Raw genomic sequence first — 10,000 nt, forward strand, 5'->3', positions numbered from 1 at the left:
GGATGAGTGCATCTGCCTTAGGCTGGCTGAGAATTCGAATTCTGGGATTCCCCCTGCGTGATTCAGAGCAGACATACTAGTGTGAGAGCACAAGGCGGCTTTTTAAAAAAAAATTCATATGTATGAATATTTTGTTTGCATGTATACCTGTGCCCACGTGGGTGTGGTATCCAGAACAGGGCATCACATCCTCTGGAACTAGAGTTACTGACAGTTGTGAGCTACCATGTGGGGGCAGGGAATTGAATGCAGGACCTCTGCAGCAACATTCAGTGCTCTTGACCCCTGAGCCATTTCCCCTGGCCTCCGAGGAGGAATGTTCCTAGGAACACCCTCTCAGTTGGGCTCTATGCTGAGCTCTGAAGCAGCCAGCAAGGAAGCTGGGCTCCTGTTTGCGGAGCGTTCCGTTCTGGTGGGACCGTGGCTCACTGTTACCTTGGGCAGATGTTTCAGATGAGCTTTCTCTTGGTATGTTTGCCCTCTATGGCCGACACGTCTTCTCCTCTTCCCTCCTCCCGTCCTTTTTCCTGTCCTGTGTTCTTATCTCTTCTTCTCAGACATTCTATGATCCAGGAGATACCCACCCTCTCACCCCTATACTTCCCAACAGCCCTGGTTTTCATAGCCACTGGCTACGTGGACCAAGGGTTCCTTCAGCCGTCGTGTGACCTCATCTCCCAGTTGCTTAAGGGCTCTCTCCATCCTCTACTGTCACTGGCTTGCTGCAAGCCTGTTCCCCACAGGACCAGGAGCACAGTTTACATTTTTACCTCTGTGTGACTCCGCACATAAAGTAGATTGCCGTTTGCTGTGCAGATGCTCACTCCCATGTAACCCCTCAACGTTCTCCCAGGAAACCAGCTCAGTGCTTGTGGGTTACATGGCCATCTTCAGTTTTCTTGGACCTGTTGTTCCCCTCCGTCCCACCCTCAGGGCTGACCCATCCCTGGTCATCTCAGACTGGAGTCGCTCACATCTTGAGACAGAGTACACACACACTGGGTTAGTTGTGAGCCTGCCGGAAGTGAGGGACAGAGTGGAGGCGTAGGTATTGCCTTGTGCTAACTGTGTGTCCGAGGTGAGTTGACTAAGCTGGGAACTGGGGAGGGTGATGCTGCCATGAGGACCACTTGTGATACTGCTTGCCAAGTGCCTCCCGGCCGATCTGAGAAACAGTAAGTGGGCGACACAGCGCTGTAGGTCCCCTTGTACCTCTCCCCATCTCCCACTCAGGTCCTCAGCTTCCTGCTCGGCCCTGCGAGATGACCACGGATCCCAGGGGCCTTGGTGAGGGTCCTGACACCTTCTTTATGCCAGCTCTCTTTCTGGGACTGGCTTCAGCCCCTGTCATTCACCCGGGCCACCGTACGTTGGATTTACATAAAGGGCATGTGACTGGAGTTGAGCATCTTCAACTAATTGTTAGGGTTTCCTAATGTGACCTCTCAGACCTCTGGCTGAGCCATAAGCAAGCTCATGCCTACCTGTTTCCCCCTGTATCCCCGCTCTTCCCATGGTCCCCACTGGCTGTGGCCCTACTCCAGGCAACCAGGCTGGGGTAGCTTCATCTTTCCTGCTGGCCATACTGTGATGCGTTCTCTTGCTCTGTTTCTCATCAGTCCTCACCTTCCCCTCCCCTTTCTTCACTGTCCCCTCCCTGTCTGCAAGGGTTCCTTCCACCCAACTTACTCTCCTGTGTAATGTCCACTCTGGTGACTGACTGCTGGGTCCTTACATTGTGATCTAATAATTTCCATGCGCTTTGCAAGCAGCACTCTGAGAGACTCACAACCCATTTGCAGTTGTGTTGCACAGCTGATGAACAAGTAGCAGGACAAAGAGTGATGGGCACCGCCGTGTGGCACTGGGACAAAGAGTGATGGGCACCGCCGTGTGGCACTGGGACAAAGAGTGATGGGCACCGCCGTGTGGCACTGGGACAAAGAGTGATGGGCACCGCCGTGTGGCACTGGGACAAAGAGTGATGGGCACCGCCGTGTGGCACTGGGACAAAGAGTGATGGGCACTGCTGTGTGGCACTGGGACAAAGAGTGATGGGCACCGCCGTGTGGCACTGGGACAAAGAGTGATGGGCACCGCCGTGTGGCACTGGGACAAAGAGTGATAGGTACTGCTGTGTGGCACTAGGTAAGTCCAGGAAAGTAACACTCGCAGGAGCAGAGGGCATGCCTGTGGATTATAATGCCTTTGCTTGGAGAATCAATTCCACTTGCCAAGGGTCTTTATTGATTTTTCTTGTAATTGGACTAGGATAGGTCAAAGAGCAGAAGAGGCAGAGGCGTGACACGCTCGAGGAAGTGAAAGGAAAGCAGACTCTCATCTTTTCTGCCAGGATGGTTTGGATTTGATACACTGCGTGACTTTTACAGACTTAATTGGCACTGTGATTAGGTGGTTTTATTTCTTCATTCAAACACGTTGGAAGCTGATCCTAATATTCAGTGGTAATGAAAATAGAGTAATGCTGTGATAACTGTTCCATTGTAAAGTGAATTACACCATTAAACATCTATTTTGTCTAATTTGTGTTGGTGATATTATGGGGCACACACACACACACACACACACACACACTCAGAGTAGCTGGTATTTAAAAAACAGACTAGCTAAGAGAAGTCCTGTTCCTAAGATATAATCAGAAAACAGAATTGTGTGTGTGTGTGTGTGTGTGTGTGTGTGTGTGTGTGTGTGTGTGTGCTGTCACTACATTTATATACACACACTTGCTCAGGTACATGCACACAAACGTATATGTCACGTAGCTGTAAATATGCTTATATACAAATGCATATAGGCACATGCACACGTACATACATGGCAAGCAGATTAAGAAGATGGCAGATAGGGCTTGCGTGGTATACTTGGCTGTATTGTCGTTAGCAACCCTGAGCCAGGCCAGATGACTGTTACAGCAGGTTAAGCTAGTGATGGCACCAGCCCCTTCATCCTTATTCCTGTGCCTGAGGACTCTGATTCCCTGAGATTTCTCAAGTTAAAAACAAGCACAGGAATGTTGGCCATTTTCTTTTGTCATCTGTCCCCCCAAGGAAAGTGCCACAATTTGCGTAGCACAAAGATAGAAGCATATTTGTGTGTGTGTGTGTGTGTGTGTGTGTGTGTGTGTGTGTGTGTGTGCATTAAGTCATAGCCAAACCCTGAGAGCAGAAACAGCATCTAGGGAGACAGAATGCAATGTGACTTCCCCATTGGGACATGTCAATTAAAGAGCCTACGTGAGCAGGTTCTTGTGACTGTGTCCATTAGCCCCAGGGGCCTGGCTTTGCTGGTGGAGTGTATGCATGGGAGTGGACATGGTTCCCATCCCTAGGGAGGTCTTAAAAACTTTCCTGGTCTGTGTGTACTCTGGGTTGCTGTCCTCAATCAAGGCTTTCATCTCTAAGTTGTTCTAAGAGACCCAGAAGTTCTAAGGATGCTATGGCTGGCGCCATCGAAAATTCTCTCACCTGCCTCCACTTTAGCAGTTTGCCTTGGCAGCACCATCAACTCTACCCACTGCTAACCTAGCACCCTAGAAAGACCTTATCTGGAAAACTGAGATTTCTATGTAGTTTAGAACGCGCTTAACTTTCATAGGTAGAATGCTTGCTCTCATGACCGAATTATTGGAAGAAGCTTTGCTTCATAAACAACGGCACGGTACCTGTGTCTTAAATCGACCATGTTGATTTTTGAAGTCCTGGAGGATTTGAATCAGAGGGAAGTCAGCATCAATGCCTGGCATCCGGATTAAGAATATAGTTAGTGGAGAAATTTATTGCAATCCTCCATGAAAAAATATCAATATCATCTTGTGCCTAATAAAATGTTATAATGAAAATTACCACAGAGCTTGACAACATCTCTTTATTAATTGGCCTTTTCCATGATTATTTTCTTAGTTGCAAATGCACTCTGCTTTTCTGGCTCATTAGTTATAATCCATAGTGAATTCCCAGTTTGTAGCCTCAGCCATGCTTATCTTCCCTTCGGGCTCGGTCCCTCCGGCACAGGGCTGTAGAGTTTCTACCGTGTAAGCGCTCACCTCTTTGTGCCATTTACCCCTGCACCCACTGAGCACCCCAGGACACCCACAACACTGCAGATCACTGTGTGTGGAGGCCAGCTGACAGAAACCCAGGATCAGACCAATATATATATACATTCTTTGAAAGCTTCATGTTTTGTTTTAGAGCAGACCGCCACATAGCCCAAGCTGGCCTCAGTTTCACTACTCAGCTGAGGATGGCTTTGAACTTCCGGTCCTCTTGCTTCTGCCTCCCAGGTGTTGGGATCACAAGCACACGCCACCACATCCAGTTTATGCAGGTCCTGGGGATTGAACCCAGAACTTCCGGTGTAACAGGCAGGCGTTCTACCAACGGAGCCATGTCCCATTCTGGAAGCTCCAGATATACTCCAAGCAATGTCACACATTTTGTCTTTTTGATTCATTGAGTGTTTATTGATCCCTGGCTTTGTGCCAGGTCCCAAGCTGGTCAATGAAGGAACAACAAAGTTGAATATTGGGAGAAGTAATGGGTGGGAAAGACACATCAACTGATTAAAAAAAAAAAAAAAAAAAAAAGCACAGTGGTCAAGGAACCCTTTAACAAAATGTAGCAGTGTTCATAGAAAAAGAGAACAATTTGAGAGGAACCGGTGATTTGCTGATATGGATGATGTACCTGGGTTTGCAGAAAAAAATGGTGAGATTTTCCCAGGTAAAATGTGAAAAAGTACAGCAGGCCGGAGAGGGTCACGATGCCCTTGGCTCATTCATGCCATGCGCATGAGGTACTGCTTAGCCTTCAGGAGAGGCCTGTTGGAGAGGATCAGGAGGTCAGGCTGGAGAACGTGGCATGCGGCTGACTGAGACCCGCGGGGCTCTTTTCTCTACAGCAAAACACTGAGTAGGTGAAACGTGTCTGATTTCTTTCTGGTGAATCTACTGAGGCACAAGTCTGTGGAGATGAAGAACTGACTGTAAATCAACTCCCAAATTAAATGCCCTCTGAGGCAATTCGGAAGGGCCAGGGCTACAGCAGTGGGGGCGGGGCGGGGTAGAATCTAAGGTTGAATTTCCCAAGTACACGATGGTGGGGCAGGGGGATGATAGGATAGAATTCTAGAGTGATGGGCTAAGGGGCAGAATTATAGGCTGGGGCAGATTAGTGGGGTGGAGTCCAACAAGGAAGGAGGGATGTTTTCAGTTCGGAGTAGGGTGAGTTGGAGGTACCAGAGAGACGGAAGCTGCAAGTACGGTCCAGCAAGGAACATGGAACAAAAGAGAAGGAACTCCAGGAAGGGCCTAGAAGTTAAGTAAGCTAGGCTGGAGACAGCCCTGGGCAGCACTCTGCCAAGGGGCCTGGGAGGTTGAACCGTTAGTACTGAGGGGTCTAGGGTCCAAATGCGTGTGGCTGGCTGGGAAGCTGGAGGGTGTGTGCGCGTGGTGAAGAGAGGGAGAAAAAGGTTTCTTTAACTGGGGCACTGGGAGCTAGGAGATGGCTCAGTGAGTAAAAGGCTCGCCTGCAGGAGTGTGAGGAGCTGAGCTCTGATCCCAGCCACCATGGAAAACCTACATGTGGCAGCAGCTGCCTGTGGTCCCCAAGCTCTGGCCAGCCAGTCTGAATGAATCATTGAGCGCCAGTTGCCGTGAGCGACGTTCTTAGATGGAGATGGGTGGGATGAGCCCCTGGCCTCAGCCTCACACACGCATATGCATACACTCCTCGAGAAACAAAAGCTGGAGCTCCTCCACGTGCTTGGAAGTAGTGTCTGTAAAGCCAGAGTCAGGGTCAAGTCGCCTTTGAGTTTCTTCTGCTTCCATGGTGATCCCTTCCCCATACCTAATTGATGAGTGAGGAATTGCTGCCTCCTCCCGCCCCCCACTCGCTACCACCGCCACACACACCTCCTCAGACTTTCTACACAGTCCAGCATTGATTTATCCTGTCTCTAGAGGGAATCTGCCTTGCGCTTGGCAAAGCCTCAAGGCTGAAGAAGTAGGATGAATAGCAGCAGCTCTGCAGAGGTCTCTGAGCTGCCCGGGGAGAATGGCTGCGTGGGAGAGAAAGTTGAAAGCGGGAGCCTGAGAAAGGGTGTGAGACCTTCAAAGGATGGCTCTAGCCTGAGGACACACTCAGTGGAAGTGTTCCTTTTATGGTTGGACCAAGAGAAAGAGAAACACACAAGTGTGTGTTGGCCAGGCAGATCATAGTGGTGTGATTTTAGTGAGGTCTCCATTGCTGTGTGGTTTGGACACGTACTGGTTTTGAGGGTCTGTCTGTCTCTGTCTCTGTCTCTGTCTCCGTCTCTGTCTCTCTCTCTGTGTGTGTGTATGTATGTATCTGTCTGTCTGTCTCTGTGTCTCTGTGTCTTTTCTCTGTCTCTGTGTCTCTCCCTCTCTCTCTCTGTCTCTCCCCACCTCTCTGTGTGTATTTCTCTATGAGTGTGTGTCTGTGTCTGTCTGTCTGTCTCTCTCTCTCAAAGTGTGTATATGTGTTTGTGTATGCATACATGCTGACAGATAGATGACAGCCCGGTCATATCCTTAGGTGCCATCCACCTAGTTCTTTTAAATAGTGCTATCATTCACTGCCTTGGAGCTTGAGGCCAGGGCTGGGCTAGGCTAGCCCCAGTGAGTGCCAGGGATTCACCTGTCCCCGCCTCCACATGTTGTGGTACATGGCTCATGCTTCCATGGCTATTACTTTACAAAGGGAATCACCACCCCTACCTTTCTCCAGGGTCCTTTAGGTAGGCAGCAACCTCTGGAAGTCCTGCCAGAAAGTTGGTCCTGGTGTATCCCAGGAAAGACTAGGGAAGTGCTGTGTGATTAGGAGGACCTGTGGAGTTCTAAGAGGCCAGGTGCTAATTGGCTGACCTAACCTTGACTGCAGTGACTGCCAGGAGGGGTGAGCCTTGTGAAGAGCCATGCCACGGCCTTGTGGGACGCACCATTGTTTTCAGTGAGCTCCGACTGAACGTCCTCCCACCCATGTCCACTAACGTGTCACATGAGTTCCTTGTGTTATCTCTGTGCTATGAAATTAGAGTCCTTTGCCCACAGTGTGCTAAGTAGATTAAAAGGAAAGCCTGTTTTTTTATGGTGTGGGGGGAAAACAGGCAGATACCAGAGAAATAGCACTCGGGTGTTTGATCTGACAGTGGCGAGGCCTTGGAAAGCCGCTGTCTTCTAATACCTGAAAGCAGAGCTCTGGCTGGAGTTTTCTTCAAAGGGGTTTATATTTTATCTGTTGGCACTTCTGTGGGGAAGGAGGGTCTGCAGTGGGTGATGGGGGATGTCACTCTTTTCCTGTCGTTGTTTTCTCCTCTGCCTTTTTAACTTTGCAGAAAGCGTCCGGGTCATATGCTAGACCCTGCTCAGGACATCAGTGACCAAACAGTCCCCTTTTGTTAGGCGAGTTTTCTTTTTCTTTTTTTCTTTCTCTCTCTCTCCCTCTCTCTTGAAAGGTGCCCTTCAGGACAGCAGAGCCTTTCTTTGGGCTGTTTATAATTGAGCCCTGAGGAGACCTAAACAGAATTCAGTCTCAACCTAAGCCAAGTGCCTCCTTTGCCTAACTAGACAAAGCTAACGCCACACAGGATGAAATCTCACCAGTTGGTCACCGGAGAAGCACCTTGGGGAGCTCTCAGTGTGACTTCTCTCCTTGGCCACCATCCCATAAGCCAGTGAAGGCTGAGGGCCAGGCCTTGCGGTGCTTGAGAGGCCAGATGAGAATTGTGGCTCTTGGTGAGGGAGGGTGGGCTGGGCTGTGTCTTAGAGGGTCCTGTGTCAGCTTCAGGAACACAGGATTTTTGCTTAGGCCCTTGAAGGCACGTTGTCTTATCATAGTGTGGTTTAAACTTTTAATTAAGTTCAAATATTTATTTTTTTCTAGATAGTTACTTGCTGTATTTTAATTGAGATTAGCAGGGTCTCATTGTAGCTTAGGCTGGCTTGTAATTTCACTAGGTAGCCCAGGCTGACCTCAATATTGTGGCAATCCCCCTGCCTCAGCTTTTCAGTGCTGGGATTACAGGTGATAGTCATCACTCCCGGCTTCCACTCCTTTGGTTCCTCCTCTTCCTCCTTTTTTCCCTCTAAGATGGAGTGTTTTAGTTTTAGGGTACATGGATTCACTTCCGGGCATCCCTATCCGTGCCTGTTTTCTTCCAAAAGCTAGGCAAGCAGAGTCCTTTGTTTTGATTACTTAGGGGTTGTGCAGTTTGCAAGGCTTATACTATTCTATTCTGTTTTATGGGCGTGGGGTTAGCCGCTGTCATTTGAAACAAAGTCTTCGTTTCCTGCCCCCTAACGGTCGAGCTTAGCGTGTAGGTCAAATCTCACTGCTGCCTCTTAATTTTCTCCCCACATTAGACGTGAGCTAATGGGTCCTTTGCTGTAAATGAGGTGAAAGAAGCCTGGCTTTGCCAGAGAAAAAGAAATTGGCCAGAGAACCAGTCCAGTCCCTTTGCATGATGAGCATCTCTAGCATGTGGGGCTGTTGGCGTGTTTAAAACGCTGAGCTTCTTCATCTATGGGACACCGAAGCCCTCCCTCGTTTGTTTGTCCCGTGGGTTTCTGGGATTTCCAGAGAAGGCAATATTTGCTTCAAAGATCTCAGGACCAGCCCTCTTGAGCATCCGAGCCCTTGAGAAGAGAGGTAGTTTGAGGAGAGGCATCGTTTTGAGGTTGAGGTACATTTTCAGAAGTTAGGGCCTGGTTCTGCGATGGGGAAGCTGAGCTAAATATGCAGTTCTATTTTCATTTTCACTCCGTGCCAAGGCGCAAGCTTCGGGAGATAGGCTGCACGTGCTTAAGTCCTCTCGGGAGTGGCCCCCTTTGCAAGATGTACACCGAGGGACCCTCCTCCTTCTGTTCCAGCCTAACGGATTCGATTGCCTTCCTGAGCAAGGGTCCTTGAACAACCACTCAACCTGGGTCACGTTAGCGAGTCCCAGGAGAGATGCGGACCCACAGAGGGGGTATGTGGTTGACTCTGTTGGTTCAGCAGCTATGACAAAATGCCCCGGGCTGGTGGCTGAAGCAACTTTCTGACTCTTCACATTTCAAGCTCCCTGGCAATAGCCACCTTCTCCTTCAACAGTCACATGGTGGGGATGGGAAACGGAGGGGTGGGGGAAGGGGAGGTGTGACTCTTCCTTTTATTACTTTCATTTTTTTCTCCCTCTGTGTGTCTGTTTGTATGTGTGCAGATACACATGCACGTGTGTGCAGAGATCAGAAATCCACTTCGGGTGTCATCCCTTAGGAGCCATCCACCTTGATTTTTTGAGACAGGGTCTCTCACTGACCTGGACTTCTCAAGTTCTCAAGTAATGTAGGCTGGCTGCTCGGCAAGCCCTCAGCCATCCACACGTCTCTGCCCAGGGAGCACAAGTGTAAGACACTATACCTGTTCTTTTAGTCAGGGTTAGGCATCGAACTCAGGGCCTCTTGCTTGCATGGGCAGGCACTTTACCAACTGAGCCATCCTCACCCCTCCCGCCCACTTATATGAATAGCAATCTTATTCTGACTGACCCGTGACTTCATCCAGCCCTGTATCCCTCTCAAGGGCCCTGTTCACCGATGTCATTGCACTGGGGTCTACAGCTGCACCACAGGTGTTTGCTGTGGAACAGGGCCCAGCATAGGCCTTCAGCTCATATCTTGGCCAGTGTTTGAAGCACACACATAATTTTCAGGGTGACTGAGCTGTTTCCAAAATGTTGATTCTCGCGAGCTCACTCATTTAACAGCAGAGTACTTTTTTATCGTTGTGACCCCATATTGTTTGAGACCCATCAGTGATTCCCAAGCTAATTGAGGTTATATTATTACTTGTTTTAAATTGGAATATGTGATTTATTTATTTTTTCATTTTTTTCCTCATGGTAATTTGGTGACAAGTTCCTTTGTATTCTGCCTTAATTGGATTGCGTTTTAATTTTGTGGCAAATGGGGGATCTATCT

Source organism: Acomys russatus, chromosome 14 (assembly GCF_903995435.1).
Source record: "Acomys russatus chromosome 14, mAcoRus1.1, whole genome shotgun sequence".
Classification (NCBI taxonomy): domain Eukaryota; kingdom Metazoa; phylum Chordata; class Mammalia; order Rodentia; family Muridae; genus Acomys; species Acomys russatus.